The 17,849-nt window shown below is 34.7% G+C and overlaps 1 pseudogene; it reads right to left on the reverse strand.

Moving 5' to 3' along the window:
• The window catches only part of LOC121488871, a 52,084-nt pseudogene that overhangs the window by 17,462 nt on the left and 16,773 nt on the right, over positions 1–17,849 (reverse strand).

Genomic DNA, 17,849 nt, shown 5'->3' on the forward strand with positions numbered 1-17,849 from the left:
TGATTTTCATACAAATAACAAACATTTTTTTAAAAAATTCAAATATTTTTCAAATAATTTTCAAATACTTTTTAAAATTTGAAACTTCACTGGATGTTTTTTATCTAATTTGCTAAATCTGACAACTCTATAAAAATCATGCTATAGGGGATCCCTGGGTGGCGCAGCGGTTTAGCGCCTGTCTTTGGCCCAGGGCGCGATCCCGGATACCCGGGATAGAATCCCACATCGGGCTCCCGGTGCATGGAGCCTGCTTCTCCCTCTGCCTGTGTCTCTGCCCCTCTCTCTCTCTCTCTCTCTCTCTCTCTCTCTCTCTGTGACTATCATAAATAAATAAATAAAAATTAACACTTAAAAAAATCATGCTATAAATAATAATGATATATAATAATATATAATAATGCTATAAACAATGATATTATAATAGAATTAGTGTTAACACACTTCAAGTACATTGCTTTTCTTTTAATAGGTCTGACCCATTCTTTTCTATGCTACACTATTGTCTGTTAAATGAAGATAAAAAATGAGTATTGGGAGTTTATTTGCTAGTTTGTATAAAACTTTTAGCATAATATAAGAGCATAGTGGACACTAGATATTGTTATTGAGTGTCTGGTTCATAGCCAGCATGGAAGCCATCCTACAAAAAACAATTCAGTCTGTGTTTCTAATTTTCAAATATTTTTGAAGGTGTGGATTGGGTTGGAGGAGAGACTATGATTATAACTAATAAAAACTTTAGGACAAAGCTATCCTACTCCACCAAAAGGGAGAAGGATTATGTTAAGTGTTTCTTTCTGCTTTCAGTAGAAACAGATCATATCAGGTTAGTAGTTCAAGTGGATTTGTGTTGATTTTCACTTGGTGGTTGAGAAAGTAAGAGTTGGAGAACAGAATTTTTCTTATTTTCCTTTGTCAAATATAGTTACCTGCCTACAAATTAATGATCAATTTATTTCCTAGCTAGATGAATAATTTTAATAAAAATTGGTTGGACTTAGTGGTTCTGATAAAATTAATAGGCATAGATGAGTAAAAGCAAATTTGCAGCATGGCTTTTGGGTTAAATTTTGTGCAATTATGGATTCCCAGGTCAAGGCCCTATAATATCTATGTTTATAACTGCATGCTCAGTTTTTACAGAAGAGTTCCTAATTTTCATAATAGTTAATGCTTTGAGCCTATCTAAAACACTGCCTGTCGTTCTTATACCCTCCTCTTCCTGAGTCGTTCTTTAACCATGTCACTAGTATGTTCTTCATGCATAAGCATCGTGCAGAATTTATGCTGGAGACTTTACACAGTTCTGAAATGCTGAGCAAGGACTTCAGTGGCAGAACTTGGTGACAGCAGGCAAACGTCAGATAGCAGATATGCCCACCTGGATCAGAGGCTGACATGAAACTCATTGCACTTAATTCTGCTTTCACTACAAAATAGGACAGCAATGCAAAAGGAAACAAAAAACAAACTAGGCTTTTAGCTCTGATGTATAAAGAACTTGGGAGTCATCACTCTCTTTTATAAGAAGAAAAATCTGTATATACTGAAAAGTCAATGAGTTTTCTTGGACATAAAACTGAGATCAAAAACTTCAATATGAAAAGTGGGGAAAAAATAACTTCATAGTGGAGAAACGCAATAAGCACTACCTCAGATCAAGATCAACACTGAGAATGTTAAATCATGTTGATAGTGTGCACCTTTGACATAATGTAATGAGAATGTCACTTTCCTTTCGTGGTCTTCCTCCTCCAAACCTATAACGTCGTTCTAATCATGAGAGAAACATCTGACAAACCTCAAATACCTGACCAGTACTCCTACAAATTGTCAAGGTCATCAAAACTCAGGAGATTCTAAGAAACTAATCTAGTCAAGAGAAACCCAAGGAGATATTACTAATACATGAAATGTGATGTCCTGACTAGGATCCTAGGAAGGAAAAAGGGCATTAGGGAAATGCTGAGAAAATCTAAATAAGGTATGGACTTTAGTTAATAATAATGTATTGGTTCATTAGTTGTGACAAATGTATCAGAGAAAACTGCTGTGGGATATATGAGAACTCTATATTATCTTCATGATGTGTTTGTAAATCTTAAATTGCTCTAAAATACGAAGATTTATTTAAAATATTAAAAACAAATGAAGAAGTGAAGCAAATGAAGAAAAAATATACACGAGTGAAATTTAGTGGAAAAAAATAATCAGGGGATCCCTGAGTGGCTCAGCGGTTGAGCGCCTGCCTTCAGCCCAGGGCGCGATCCTGGAGTCATGGGATCAAGTCCCACATCGGGCTCTTTGCATGGAGACTGCTTCTCCCTCTGCCTGTGTCTCCACCTCTCTCTCTCTCTCTCTCTCTCTCTGTGTGTCTCTCATGAATAAATAAATAAAATCTTAAAAAAAAAAAGAAAAAATAAACAGCAGTTTTGGAATCTCAAATAAAACCAGTTATATTTAACTGGTTTTTAAAAGATAATATTTTAAAAACAAAAGTAATATTTTAAAAACAGATAATATTATTTAATATTTTAAAAACAAAAGTAAGAGAATGAAATAAATAATCACCAAAAAGAAGAGAGCAGATTTTTTTTAAGTACAGATAAGTACTTTTAGAAAAATAAAATGTGATTATTGAAATTAGGAACTTTTTGGGTGCATTTCGTAGCATATGAGGCAAAGCTAAAGAAAGAAATTCTGAATTGGAAGACATAACTCAAGAAATTTTCCAGAATCCAGGTCAGGTAGACAAGAAAATTGAAAAGAAGAAGTTGAGATAGGGATAAGAGATTAAGAATGCAACATACAGCTACTCTGATTTCCAGAAGCACAGAAGAGACTTACTGTTCTAAAGGAAATATTTAAGGAGTTAATGGTTTACATAAAAATTGTATCACCTTTTATTTTTTTTTGTATCACCTTTTAAAGCATTAACTAGATCCATCTATTAATGGATATAATCAGTATCAAGCTTTCTTTATATTACTGCTAGACCTAACTACAACTACCATGTATTTCTTTTGTAAATATAACACAGAATCATCAATACTACTGGAACCAGTTGACTTAAAGATATGCAAAAAAATTAATGCTTAGCACTTGTGAAAATGACACTTGTTTGTTCAAGAAGTTATTGCATTTATGCCATTTAACCTGTTAATTAATGTGTCTTTTCTCTTTAAAAAACGTGTTAACAGACTGGCTAAGTTTAGGTCTCTCTGAATGGACTACATTGCATGGTCCACAGTCTTCACTGATAACTGATTAAAATGAGAAATTGCTCCAAAATGTCAATTTAATGGTTCTTGACAGTGAGCAATTTACCTGGAGGAAGAGTCAGAAAGATGTTTCCCCCTTATACTTTCAGCATGTAATACTATTAAATGGAGGCTGCACAGATACCACTCACTGGTCTCTTGTCAGGCCCAGATTAAAGAAGAAACAATTGAAGAATTAAGATCAAAACCCATGAAGAAAAGCTAAAGTGTGGCTAAAGCAAGTCCTAAGCAAAACTGAAATAGAAGCTATTATACTAGGGGAAATTGGGAATATTGTTCTTGTGCACTGTTCACCAACCATCCATCGTGTCCAGTGTTCAAGGAGGAATCACCTGTATCTTCCTACCAATGCACCTGCATTTGAACAATCACCTTCTATAAAATGTTGCCTTTCTCATCCTTCTAAGGTGCAATTCTGTGAGGATCGATTTCAGACAGCACAAATGGAATTGCTAACTAGGCCTGCAGGGTTAGCTCAGCTATGCAGTTTACGCATACTTCTGAAGGCACTCTTTGGAAGGTGAAGAAAGAAGTAAGGTAAGCAGATGCATTTTTCGTTAAGTGTCCTCATTGAAACAAACAAACAAACAAAAGGAGTAGTTTGTGGAATTTTTTTTTTTCAAGGAAAAGCTGAGTTAATTAATTATATTAGTTGAATATTTCTGATAAGAAATACCCTGCAAATGGAATAACCAGGGAGCTAGTATCTTTATAAACATTGCTGAGATTATTTCCCCACTAAGGACACAATGTGAGGTAATGAATTGAATGTCCCATTGTTCTTCTTGAAGCCTAAACAAAAACAAAACTGAAACACAAACAAAAACTGGAAAGAAAAAAAGAAAACTGAAGTATGATTCATCTCTTCATAGTTCACAAGTCATAAAAGTTCTACAAATTGTCCAACAGGAAGTGATTGTGAGACTAGACACTTGGAGTTCCATGCAAGGTTTTGGGAGAGCAACTGTGGTTTCAGTTTTAATCATGCAGCTGACTTTTAGCAATTGATACAACAAAGCATAAACACAAAACTACCCCATTTACTCAAAAGCGTCTGCATTCTAATTTTTCAGCGGTAGTTTGAAGGAAAATAGTTTGATAGTTTGAAAGTTGAAGGAAAGGCTAGGTTTATTCACATTTACTTAATACACACTTAAAGAGAATGTGTTTTGTGCCAAGCATTGTGGGCATTGGACTTATAAGGACAATTAAAAACTCTTCTACTCTCAAAGAATTCGTAGTGGAAGAGATTGGCTGAGCGACAGATAAGGTAGCAAATGCATGTGAGACATTAGCATAAGGGGTTTAGTGAGTTGAGGGAGGTGATTCCAGAGGTGTGATGAAAGAATAAGTGGCAAGTAGCTAAGGGGAGTTCTGGCAGCAGGAGAGAGGACCTTCCAGGCTATTTGACCTCTAAAGGTCCTTTCTGGCCCTGCGCTTCTAAGCACATCAACATAATTAATTCATTTCACTATTCCCCAAAGTCCTACTGTTTAATAAGAAAAGTTGGAAAAAATTTGAAACAATCAATTAACAGCTAGAGAACTCAAAACCTAAATTAGCAAAAGACTATTAATAGATGTATGCCTCATTTAGCTAACTTCTTTGGAGAATAATATATACTGTACAAATGAAATTTCCAGCTAAATGAACCCTTGAAATATCAGCACTTTTAACATTTAAATATATTTATTATAATATATTTTTAAAACTTATAGCTTGACTTCTTGCCTTATGTGGAAGGTATTTGAAGGTATTTCTTTCTAGCTTTTGTGAATGTCCCAGGATCGTAATTATGAACTCCTGCTCAGTTTCCTAGCATGGATGCAGCTCTGGCCCTTCTCTCAGTAGCAGAACATTGCTTATCTCTACTTCTGTTGGGTTAGTTGGCTCTCAAAGCTCTTCCAACACCTTTTCCATTTTGCTGCTTCCGATTTGTGGTGGGGCTGTAACACTGGCTAAGCCATCAATTTCAAGTTCATAATGTTTGGTATTATATAAAAAGATCTCACATTAGGAAGGATGAGGAAGAAAGGAGTACTGACACAGGTACCTATTGGGTATATGATATGTGCCAGGCCTTCTGCTTAGTACTTGTGTCTCAGTCTGCTCAGGCTGCCGTAACAAAATGTCCTGGTAAAGGGGGCTTACACAACAGAAATCTGTTACTGTTCTGGCAGGTGCAAGTTCCAGGCCCAGGTCCCACGGGCTCAGTTTATGGTGAGAGTTCTCTTTCTGGCTTGCAGATGGCTGTCTTCTAGTTGTGTCCTAACATAATAGAGAGAGTGGGGTCTTTGGTATCTTTTCCTATAATGACACTAATCTTATTGGATCAAGGCCCCATCTTTATTCTCTCATTTAATTAAAACATTCTTTAAATGGATATTTATTTATTTACTTACTTATTTATCATTTACCTAGTTACTTCTATAAAAGTCCTATCTCCAAATACAGTCACATTGGCAGTAGGCGCTTCTACATGAATTGTGGGGGAATACAAACATTCAGTCCATAGCGCCTTCTTATTTCACCTAAGCCTTGCCTTAGTCCTGAGATTCAGACATTATTATCTGTATATTCAGGTGAGGTTCAGAAAGGTGAGAGGCTTGCATATAGCTTAAGACCTCGTATGTGTCAAAGCTGGGAATTCAATCCAGGTGTTTCAACTCCTGATCTGTCTCTTGCTTTGCCATTGATTGCGACCTCCATAAATAATATCAACGCTTCCAGTTGTTTACACCACTAACCTCAGGCTTATTTTGAACTTCTCTCTGTCACTTAATACCCTCCTCTCCAATCTCAATCCATTCATATCAGAAATTCTCTCTCTTTTTTTAAAGATTTATTTATTTAATTGAGAGGGAGAGAAAAAGTATGTGAGAGCATGAGTGGGAAGCACAGAGGAAGAGGGCAAAAGAATCTCAAGCAGACTCTGCACTGAGTGTAGAGCCCCATGAGGGGCCAGATCTCACAGCCCTGAGATCGTGACCTGAGCTGAAACCAAGAGTCAGATGTTTAACTGACTACACCACCCAGGCACCCCACAAATTTTACCTTCTACATATCTCTCAAGTTAAACCCATCTTTCTAGATCTATTAGTTACCTTAACTAAGCCCGATTTTTTGTGCATTATTACGAAAGCATTACAACTGATCTTGCCACCTTCCATCTTCCCCACTTCCTATTATCCTCATACCTGTAGCCAAACTGATCTTCCTAAAATGCGAATAATGGAATCATTCCTCCTAAACACTCCTTGATGAAGCAATACCTTTAAAATAAAGGTAAGACCCCTTATTTGGCATGTAAGACTCTTTATGATCTTGCTCTCAAGCTCTATCAATTATGGATATTTGTACATGCTACTTCTGCTTTCTAGAAACTCTCTTTCATGTTCTTCATTTAGATAGCTTCCATTTAGGTAGGTGTCCTAACAGACATCTTCAATGTCTGTTCTAAAAGTCTTCCCTAAACTTGGCTAGATTAGAAACCTCTCCTCTGTATTCTTTGATTTCATTGTCATAACAATTTCTATACTACATAGAAATAATGTTTAACTGACTGATCTCCAAATTTTAACACTGTGATAGAGAGCACCTATTTTTATAATACTTAGGTTTTGCTCTCACTCTGTGTAATAGAAAAACACCCCCAAATATTAAAAAAGGAAGAAAGGGATTTCTTATCATATAAAATATATGTGGAGGTTAGGACATCTTAAGTTTACATACTATCCTTTCCATTGTCAAGATGTAAACTTTCAAATTCTTACCTTGCTCTCTTTTTTCATGGATTGGTGAAATAGTACCCATTGGGCAGCTACCTGTTTTATAAATAAAGTTTTATTGTAAATGTTCAGTTCTAATAGGCATTGTCTGTGGCTGCTTTTTTTTGCTATAATGGAAGAATTGACTAATTATAATAGAGACCATGTGGCCCATGAAGCCTAATGCTATTGATTGGCTTCCTTTTTTAGTATCTTAGAGAATGGTTTTATTGGCCTTCATTCCTCTTCGTATTCCAAAATGGCTACTACTACTCCAGCTACTTTTATATAATTGAAAGCAGGAAGAAGGAAATGGAGAAATGTGTAGCTTTTCCTTTTTAAGGAAAGGGTTTCTCAGGAGTTCCCCATCGAAGTCCCCTTATATCTCATTGGGTATAATGCAGTAACATGGCCATCCCAAGAGGCAAGGGAGTCTGGGAAATGTAATCTCTTTTATAGGCAGTGATGTGTTCATTAAATGTTGGAAGAAAGTGTTGGAAGGATGGTGTAGTAAACAACTACAGTTTCTGGTACAATCTTCTTAAACATTTCTCATCAGCATCAAGTACTTGCTAAGTATTCAATAAATTTGTGATGAATTAGAGTTGTCTGTAAAGTGCTTAGTGAGGAATATTGTTTCCTGTGCTCAAGTCAGTGACTTCTGGTTTATGCTATAGAAAGCCAAATTGCCAAAATTTCGCCTCTGGTTAAGTATATTGTGGCAGCCCTGAAAAAAAATTTTAGTAACTCTAACATTTCAGTTTGTCTTTTTATGTGGTACGTTATTTTGTTAGTGACTTATTAAAATCAAGATGCCTGGATGGCACAGTCAGTTAAGTGTCCAACTCTTGGTTTCAGCTCAGGGTCATGAGATCCAGCCCTGAGTGGAGCTCTGTGCTTGGTGTGGAGTCTGCTTGAGATTCTCTCTTGCTCTCCCTGCAGCCCTCCCCCTCATGATTCTCTCTGTCTCCCAAAAATAGATAAATAAATCTTTAAAATCATATATTTCAGCCAGTAGTCTAAAATTTAGTGATACAAAATTTAATATCATTACTTATTTGCTTCAATGAGAATCTCTTTTTCTTTCTCCTCTAAGTAGATCATGTGAGTTGAGTTTAGCAAAAGGTAATGTTTCTGGGTTAGGCATACAGAAGTCAGAAAGGACCAGCTAATGATTGTTTTCTCTAATCCATTGTGGAAGCACAAGTACTGAAGAGTAGGAAGATGTCTCGCTCTTGTAGGTCTTGTGGTTTCTAGAGTCCTCAGTGCTCCTCTGATGCTTCCTATAGATGTTTAAGGTGGCTTTGGTCTTAAATGCAAGCAGTGTATGGTCAGCAATCAACTCTCATAGAGGGACATAAAACTGTGGGTTGTGAGCAAGGCTGTGATCCTACAGACATCTCCCACTCTTTTATTTTTATGTCTCCTTTTCACTCATCCATCCTCTTTCTCTTCAGCATTCTTCTTTCATAACTTTGTGTGGGTCCACATTCTGGGACAGTAGTGAGTGGACCAAAAAGAGACATTGCATGTGATTTTGTCTGAGGCTCCTCTACCTTCATGGGTTCCTGTTGTCCACAGACAAGCACTCAGCTATATCTTTACCACCAGTCGGTTTTTGGTATACAACTCTTCGTGTAATGATTGCCTGTCCCAACAGGACATCTTGCAGTGACTAGAGGGGAGAATTAGTCTCCTTTCTTCATATTACTTCATGAATGCAGTAAAGGTCATGCTAGTCAAACAAACAGTTGAACAAAAGAGTGAGTAGTGCTGGGCCAGCTAATCTAGTTTGGCTGTGGATAGGAAACAGCCTGCCAATTCATTCTTTTCTTGCTCTAACTGCACTGCATTGAAATTTTCTTTTCCACATTTGTAGCTTCTAATTAGCTTTGAAATGATTCTGTGGTTCCGTTTAAAGTCTGCCTTCCCCCTTCAGTGATTCCTTTGGGACTGGTTGTTCATTTTTTGAAAAAAAAAGAACATTTTGCATTTTTATAGTTCTGTGTGCTGGACCATGGAGGGGCAGCAGATGTTGCTTGAATGCTCCCACCCACGCATCCAAATGCGAATAATCTTGGTGCTCCTGGCAAACTTCTACCTCATGTAGCATTACTCTTCTAGCATTGGCAAAGACTTCATCCTACAAAATGTTCATGAAGAACAAATTCAAACACTAACATTTAAGGGTGATATGTATAATAGGTAGCTGAAGGAGCTTTCCACTTGAAATTGGGCAATCCTTGATCTGCTAGATAAGCTCTAAGACCTTAGGTAAATTTTAAATTCTTTTTTACGCCTACATTTTCTTATATGTAAACTCAGTTTCACATTTTTGAAGTGACTCCAAACACTTTGCATGTTCTAATCAAACACAAAAGTTAATTGTTGAGTGCCAAGTATGTGTCAAGCACAATCTTACGCTGTGAATAGCATTATCTTGAGTTTACACATTTGATATTGTGATATTGTGATTCAGAGTAAGAGCTTTGTATTTGATCTCCATCCCTATTTCTGGCACAGAGCTCCTAAAACCCTTGGAATTTCCTAAGTAAGGAGAGCAATAAAGAGGTCTTTTGTTATGTTAATGAGGTGACTTTTGGACAGCATCTAAGGTTGGGGGCTGGGTGTCAGTGGAGTCAACCAGGTGATGAGAGGGTTAGAACTTTCAGCCTCACCTCCTGACCTCTGGAGAGAGGGGAGGGCTAGAGATTGAATTTGATCACTAATGGCCCATGAATTAATCCATCATATCTGTGTAATGAAGCCTCTACAAAACCCCAAAAGGGCGTGGTTCAGAGAACTTGCAGGTAGGTGAACATCTATAGATTCAAGGAGAGTGACATGCCCAGAGAAATCATGGAAGCTCCATACCTTGTCCTTTCCCCATATACCTTGCCATTTACATCTCTTCCATCTGGCTGTTTCTGAATTAAGCCTTTTATAATCAGAATCTAGTAAAAAAAAAAAAAAAAAAAATTTGAGTTCTGTGAGCCACTCTAGCAAATTAATAAAACTGAAAGATGGGGTTTGTTGGAACCTCTAATCTATAGCCAGTTGGTCAAAAGCACAAATGATAACCTAGTTTGTGGATTGGCCTCTGAAATGTGTGTGTGTGTGTATAGGGGGGTGGGACAGTCTTGTAGGACTGAGCCCTTAATTGTAGGATCTGATGGGTTAAATTGTAGGATATCCAGGTGGTGTTGGAAAACTGTTTGTATATGTGGGGAAATTCCTCCCTCCACACATCTGAATTGGGTCCAGAACCCCTTAGTTATTAATAACTTTCTCTCCTCAATACTTCATTCACTTTTGGGGCAGTAGTCTTTTATCCTCTCATTGATACTCTAACGTTTTAATTTCCTTTAAATAATCCTTTAACAGAGTATTCCTCATATTTCTATCTATATACACATCCTTATTATATTTATAATAATTTATTGATTTTCTTCCTTTTGGCTATTTCAGTATTTCCTAGATAGGTGTTGTGGGTAAAACATAGGTAACTTAAATATGAGTCCTGTCTCCCAGAATACTGATGCTGCTGATAATGCTACTTATCATGTTCTAGGAATTTATATGCATGACTTTGTTTAATCCTTCCACTATCTATTTAAAAAACTACTTATAAGGGGGCACCTGGCTGGCTCAGTGGTTGAGTGTGCCTTTGGCTCAAGGCATGATGCCATAGTCCTGGGACTGAGTCCCACATCAGGCTTCCTGCATGGATCCTGCTTCTCCCTCTGCCTGTGTCTCTGCCCCTCTCTCTCTCTCTCTCTCTCTCTGTGTGTGTGTCTGTCATGAATAAATATATAAAATCTTAAAAAAAAGAAAGTACTCATAAGTATTTGTTCAAGTCCGCATTAGTGGCCTAGTGAATAAGTAGAAGGGTAAACTCAAGACCCAAGTCTGAGTTTTTCAACACCAAACTCTTATAGTCTTAAGCATTGCACGATAGGACCCTTAATCTTTTCTTCTGTGTTTTGTAGAAAATCTTATATTTCAATGATTCAGATGATTTCTATATATATTTTCTATCTTGATCTTTTTAAACATCCTTTTGCTAGTCTATATTTTTCCTTCAGATTCTTATATAATTTATCCTTAGCCAACTTTAATTCCTAAAACCCATTTCAACTTTTAAAATTTTCATCTTGAATTCTCTAGTACTGGACATTTTCATTGTAAAATAGGATCAAGATTTTTAAATTTTTTCCATCATACTTTGATGCCTCACTTAAACCTTCAAACTTTTAAACTTTTCCTTCTATCTCAATTTCTGTGGGAATTCTAGCCCTTTGGCATTGTCTCTACCATTGCACACCTTGATCACTGATAACTTGCTTCTATCTTAATTTCAATCCATCTCCTGATTTTTGCTGAAACAGCTTGTGCCAGGACATTTAGAAATATCTTTCATCTGCCACTCTGCCACCCTGCATATAACTCATAATTTACCTCAATTGTTTTCAGGAATTCCTGCTATATTTCTTATTGTAATATTTGGGCCTCACGTGTTGGGTTGAAGTTTTCATATTCTTCAGTTCATGGTAATCTATCATCATTGGTCTATGCCTCTTTTTAATTTTACTCATGTTTTTTTTTCTTTTCTTTTTATATTCTGACTCTCATTTCCTACACACTACAAAATCTATTCTAATTGTATATTAGAAATGGGTGTTCATCTAGAACAACAGGACATCTCATTCATTGCTGATGGGAATGCAAAATGGTATACCACATTTTGGAAGATGATTTGGAATATCTTAAAAAATTCAACAGTATGCTTCTAGGTGTCTTCACAATTGAATTGAAAACTTATGTACACACAAAAACTTGCACACAAATATTTATAGTAGCTTTATTTATAACCTCCTAAACTGGAAACAACCAAGATGTTCTCTAACAGTTAAATGGATAAACAAATTGTTTCTATATCCATACAGTGGAATATTATTCAGTGCTAAAAAGAAATAAGCTACCAAGCCATGAAAAAAACATAGAATAACATTAAATGCATATGGCTAAGTGAAAAAATCTACATACTGTATGATTCCAGCTATATGACATTCTAGAAAAGGCAAAACTCTAGAGACAGTAAAATAATCAGTGATTGCAAGGGTTCAATGGTTAGGGCAGAAGGAAGAAAAGATGAAGTATAGGGGATTCTTAGAGCAGTGAAATTATTCTGTTTGGTACTATAAAGGTTATCAAATGACATATTCATTTTCCAAAACCATAGAACTCACAACACACAGCGAACTTTAATGTAGGCTGTGGATTTTAGCTCATAACAATGTTTCAATATTGATTGACTAATTGTAATAAATGTACTATAATAATGCAAGATGTTAATAATAAGGGAAATTGTATATGCAGGGAGGGGGTATATGGGAATTACCTATACTATCTGCTCAATTTTCCCGTAAATCAAATATAAAGTAAATGTGATATCTAAAACAAAGCCAAAAAAAGTTATCTAGATTATACAAGAAATTCCCAAAAATAAAGATGAAAAATCAGAAAGTATAATAGAAAAATTGGGAAGGTTACAAACTGACATTTCATGGAAGGGGAACTCCTTAAGTTAAAGGAACAAATATATAATGATACTTAATTTTGCTAGTATTAAAAGTAATGCAAATTAAAACATCAAGGAAATAGTTCTGTATACCCAATAGATAGGCAAAAATTAGAAAATCAGATACTATCCCAATTTTAAGGTTGTGAGAGAACTATAATACATTTATGTAAATTAAAAATACATAAATATACAAAACAACATATATATTTAAGGATATATATATATGCAAAGACTTTTAATATACAATTAATTAATTAATATATATATCTTATTTGGTGGAAAATCTGCTTAGATTTTTGACCATTTTCTTGTTAGATTGTTTCCTTTCTTGTTATTGACTTGTAAGTGCTCTTTGTATATTTTGGATACAGGTCTTTTATTACGTATGTGTTTTGCAAATATTTTCTCCAGGCCCATGTCTTATATTTTCATCCACTTAAGAGTATCTTTCATACACCAAACATTTTTAATTTTATAAAATCCAATTTATCATTTTTTTTCTTTCATGAACCATACTTGTGATGTATCTAAAAAGTCATCACCAAAACCAAGGTTATCTGTATTTTCTTCTATGCTATTTTTTAGATATTTGCAGTTTTGCACTTTACATTTAGGTTTAGGACTTATTTAAGGTTTATGGCTTAAATTTTGTGATACATGTAAAGTCTGTGTGTAAATTTTTCTTTTCATATGGCTATGTAATTATTCCAGCTCCATTTATTGAAATGCTTTTGTTACATTGTCAGGGGTCATTTGTATATGCTTACATGGGTCAGTTCTGGGCTCTCTGTTCTGTTCCATTGATCTATGTGTTTATTCTCTAGCCAATGCCACCTACTTTATCTTTATATTAAGTCTTTTGTCAGTTAGCTTGTGTCCACTGACCTTGTTCTTCTTCAGAATTGTGTTAACTATCTTCGGGTTTTTACTTTTCCCTGTAATCTTTAGAATCAGTTTGTCAATATCCACAAAATAACTTGCTAGGATTTCCATTACATTGAATCTATAGATCAAATTGGGAAAAATTGGCATCTTAACAATATCAAGTCTTCTTATCAATGAACATGGATATCTCCCCATTATCTAGATCTTTTAAAAATCTTGTTTTAATTATGTATTATGACAAATGATAACTAGAGTTACTGTGGTAATCATTTTGTAATATATACAAACATCAAATCATTATGTTGTATACCTGAAGCCAATATATTGTTTGTTAGTAATACTTCAATTAAAAATTGTTTCATCGGGGCACCTGGGTGGCTCAGTGGTTGGGTGTTCACCTTTGGCTCAGGTCATGGTCCTGGGGTCCTGGGATTGAGTGCTGCATTGGGCTCCTTGCAAGGAGCCTGCTTCTCCCTTTGCCTATGTCTCTGCTTCTTTCTGTGTCTCTCATGAATAAATAAATAAATCTTAAAAGAATAAAAATTCTTTCATCAAAAAGTTTTGTTGTTTTCCTCACATATATATTTTGATAGATTTATGGCTATGATTTATATCTATTTCACTTTTTTCTGTGTTAATGTAAATAGTAAATTTGTATATTTAATATCAAATTTCAGTTGTTCATTGCTGGCATGCAGGAAAGTAATTGACTCTTTTATATGTATCCTGCATTCTTTCTGTAATTGTTTATTAGTTCCAGTAGGTTTTGTTGTTATTATTTCTATCATTGATTCTTTAGGATTTTATACATAGACAATCATATCATCTCTGAACAAAGAGTATTATTTCTTCCTTTGAAATTTGTAAACATTTATTTTCTTTTTTGTATTCTTGCATTAGCCAGGACTTCCAGTACTATGCTGAATAGGAATAAAGAGAGGAGGCATTCTTGCCTTGTTCCCATAGGGGGAAACCACATAATTTCTCAGTAGAAGATCTGATTTTATTTGTAGATTTTTTATTTTTTTTAATTTAATTTAATTTTTTTTGTTTGTTTTATTTGTAGATTTTTATAGATGTTTCTTTCAAGTTTCTGGTTTGCTGAGAGTTTTTATCATGAATAATTATTGGATTTCTCAATTGTTTTTCTGCATCAATGATATGATCATGTAGTTTTTCTTTAACCTGTTGAAGTGACAGATTATATTAATTAATTTTCAAATGTTTAACCCGGCTTGCATACTTGGAATAAATTCCAGTTGGCCATGATATATAATTTTTATATATATTATTGGAATAAATTTGCTAGTATTTCATGGAGGATTCTTGCATTTATGTCCATGAGAAATTTTGGCCTTGAATTTTCCTCTCTTTTCATGTCTTTGTCCAGTATTAGGGTACTACTAACTTCATAGAATGAATTATTTAATAAGAATGAGTGGAAGTGTTCCCTCTGGTTCCATTTTCTGGAAGAGTTTGTAGAGAAGTTATACCATTTCTTCCTTAAATATTTGGTAGAATTAAACAATGAAATCATCTAGACATGGTACTTTCTTCTTTGGAAGATTATTAATTTATTGAATTTTGATTCAATTTCTTTAAAGGATATAAGCTTTTCAGATTGTATTTTTCTCTATTATGAGCATTAGGAATTTTGTTTTTTAAGGAATCAGTCCATTTCACCAAGTTATCAAATTATTTTTTATTATCTTTTTAATGTCCATAGCAGCAATAATGATGACTCCTATTCTATTTCTGACATTAATAAATTGTGTCTTCTCTATTTTTTCTTGGTTAGCTTTGTTTAAAGTTTATCAATTTTACTGTTCTTTTCAAAGAAGCTGTTGGCTTCATTAATTTTATTGTTTCTCTGTTTTTAATTTCATTGATTTCTGATATAATTTTTATTATTTCTTTTCTTTTGCTTGCTTTAAGCTTACATCGCTGTTATTTCTCTAGTTTCCTAATGAGGAAGCTTAGATTATTCTTTTGAAATATGTGTGTATTCAATGCACAATCAGCCAAAGAATAACAGATTTATGTCATTTGACTAACTTAGATGAACTCAGTAGAATTGTTTTCTAGACAATTATATAGCATCTGATCCTAAAGTTAATCACAGAAACCTATTTTCACCTAAAGATATTGCATCTACTACATGGATAAACCTTAGGTTTTGAAGTGTTTAGGTCATATTTTTACCATAATCTGATAGCTGATTTGCTTTATTGCTTGAGTTTAATTACATTATTGGTACTTCCATGATGGTGTGGATTATGTGGAACTCAGTACCTTTCTTTTATTCTTCCTTTTTGATATTTGATTTATGACCAATGGTCCACCAGTATCAATAGAATTATTTATTTTTTTTAAAGATCTTATTTATTTATTTATTCATGAGAGACACAGAGAAGGACAGAGACATAGGCAGAGGGAGAAGCATGCTCCCTCTGGGGAGCCCAATGTGGGTCTTGCTCCCAGGACCCCAAGATCATGACCTGAGCCAAAGGCAGATGCTCAACCACTGAGCACCCACGTGCCCCTATAATAGAATTCTATAACAACTCTTTGATTTCTATTCTAGGACTATTCTTAACTTTGCACAATTGAAGTAACTATAGAAATAATAAATTTTATTTGAGATTGCAATTCAGGTTGCTAATCTTGGTTTAATGAATGACTCTAAATAACCTGCCATTTGCCAAGTACTATTATTAAAATCTATAATTAAAAATAATATGTTATTTTCAACTGGTGGTGTGTGCATGCATGTTTGTGTAATATGCGTATATTAATTTTGACTTAGTACATAACATAAATGTAGGTAAACTATTTATTTAGAGCAAACAGAAATATTTTCTCCCATTATTAACAGTGGTATGTATCTTTCAAATGAGATTCTTTTCGGTGATAATTCAATTGATTGAATTCAATTGATTCAATTGATTCAATTGATTCAATTTCAATTGATTGAAATGTACAACTTGAAAAAATTTGATGGAAGTTCATTAGCTATATATTTTTCTTCTTAGGCAAAACTCCTTGGGAATTAATTCTTCATTCAATGAGCAAGAGATATATTTACTTAAGGAAAGAGTCTTATGAGATAAGTGCCTTGTAATTCTAAGATCAGGCTCAGTTGATCATTTTTCCAGTGTTGATTTAATGGCAAATCACAGGTACAGAATGAACCAAAATCCTCCCAATTTTTCTGGGCTCAATGTGTTGATTATGAAGTTTGCGTGATAAGAGTAGCTGGAAAATAGGACATGTTAGAAAGGTTGATGCAAGAATTCATCCTCTGAATCACAGGGGCATCAACCTGAGAAGGCTCAAGGGGAATACTAATTAGAATAAGCAGTAGCTGCCTCTTGAATTACACTGTTGTTTTCTGCAAGATTTTGTGAGCATATGCGATCAGACTACCCTTTCTCCCTTCTTTGGGGAAATGCCTTCTAATAAGAAACACAGGTGGCAGATGTATAAAAAGCATCCTAAATCTGTTCACAGGGTGACTAGAAGATCAAAACTGATTATCCTACTAGGAAGTATAACCTTGTGCAGAAAATGTCTGAACATTCTCTCAACTAATTTATTTTGTCAAATACATGAATACATTCTATCTAATTTACATTTACTCCTGATAGATTTTGTCAATGGTCATTGGAAATGACATCATTGATTTACCATGTGCACAGTGTCTGGAAGGGTGGGAAAGTATACTTATTGTCAAAAAATATATAATTGTGTAGGAAGTCAATTATAAACATACAGAAATTTTTAGTGGTTGGTGTAAAGTTTTTGCTGTTTTGGTGGTAATATTTCAGTCAACACTGAGTCACTTTGGTTGGATGCTTGGTTCTTTGGAGTTTCTTTATTCTCTGGCCTCCCATAATCTCTCTTTTCTATTACCCCTCTCTACGTATCTGCTCTCTGGAATGTCTGCTCCATCCTGAAGATTGTCCTTCCTGATTTGGTATGGCAGCAGTGGATCTCTTTGGACAATACTAATCACAATCATCTATAACACTATATTGTTTAGAATAGAGCATCTCTGAGACAAATTGTCATTCGCCAGTGTTTAATGCCTTTCATAGGGATACCATTAACAACATTTTGCACAGAGACTCCACTTTCATCAGGGGTTAAGAGAAAAGAAATAAGGGGTGAGAGATATAAAAAAATTCTCTTCTGTTGCATTAAAAAAAAAGCCCTTGGAAAGAAGGTTGTCATTACAAACCACAGCTTTTAAAAGATTAGCATATAAGACATTTGTCAAGGTATGGGTTTGTGGAACAACGGAGATATCCTATATTAGGCTTTTGACCC

The sequence above is a fragment of the Vulpes lagopus genome, chromosome 4, assembly GCF_018345385.1.
Source record: "Vulpes lagopus strain Blue_001 chromosome 4, ASM1834538v1, whole genome shotgun sequence".
Lineage (NCBI taxonomy): Eukaryota > Metazoa > Chordata > Mammalia > Carnivora > Canidae > Vulpes > Vulpes lagopus.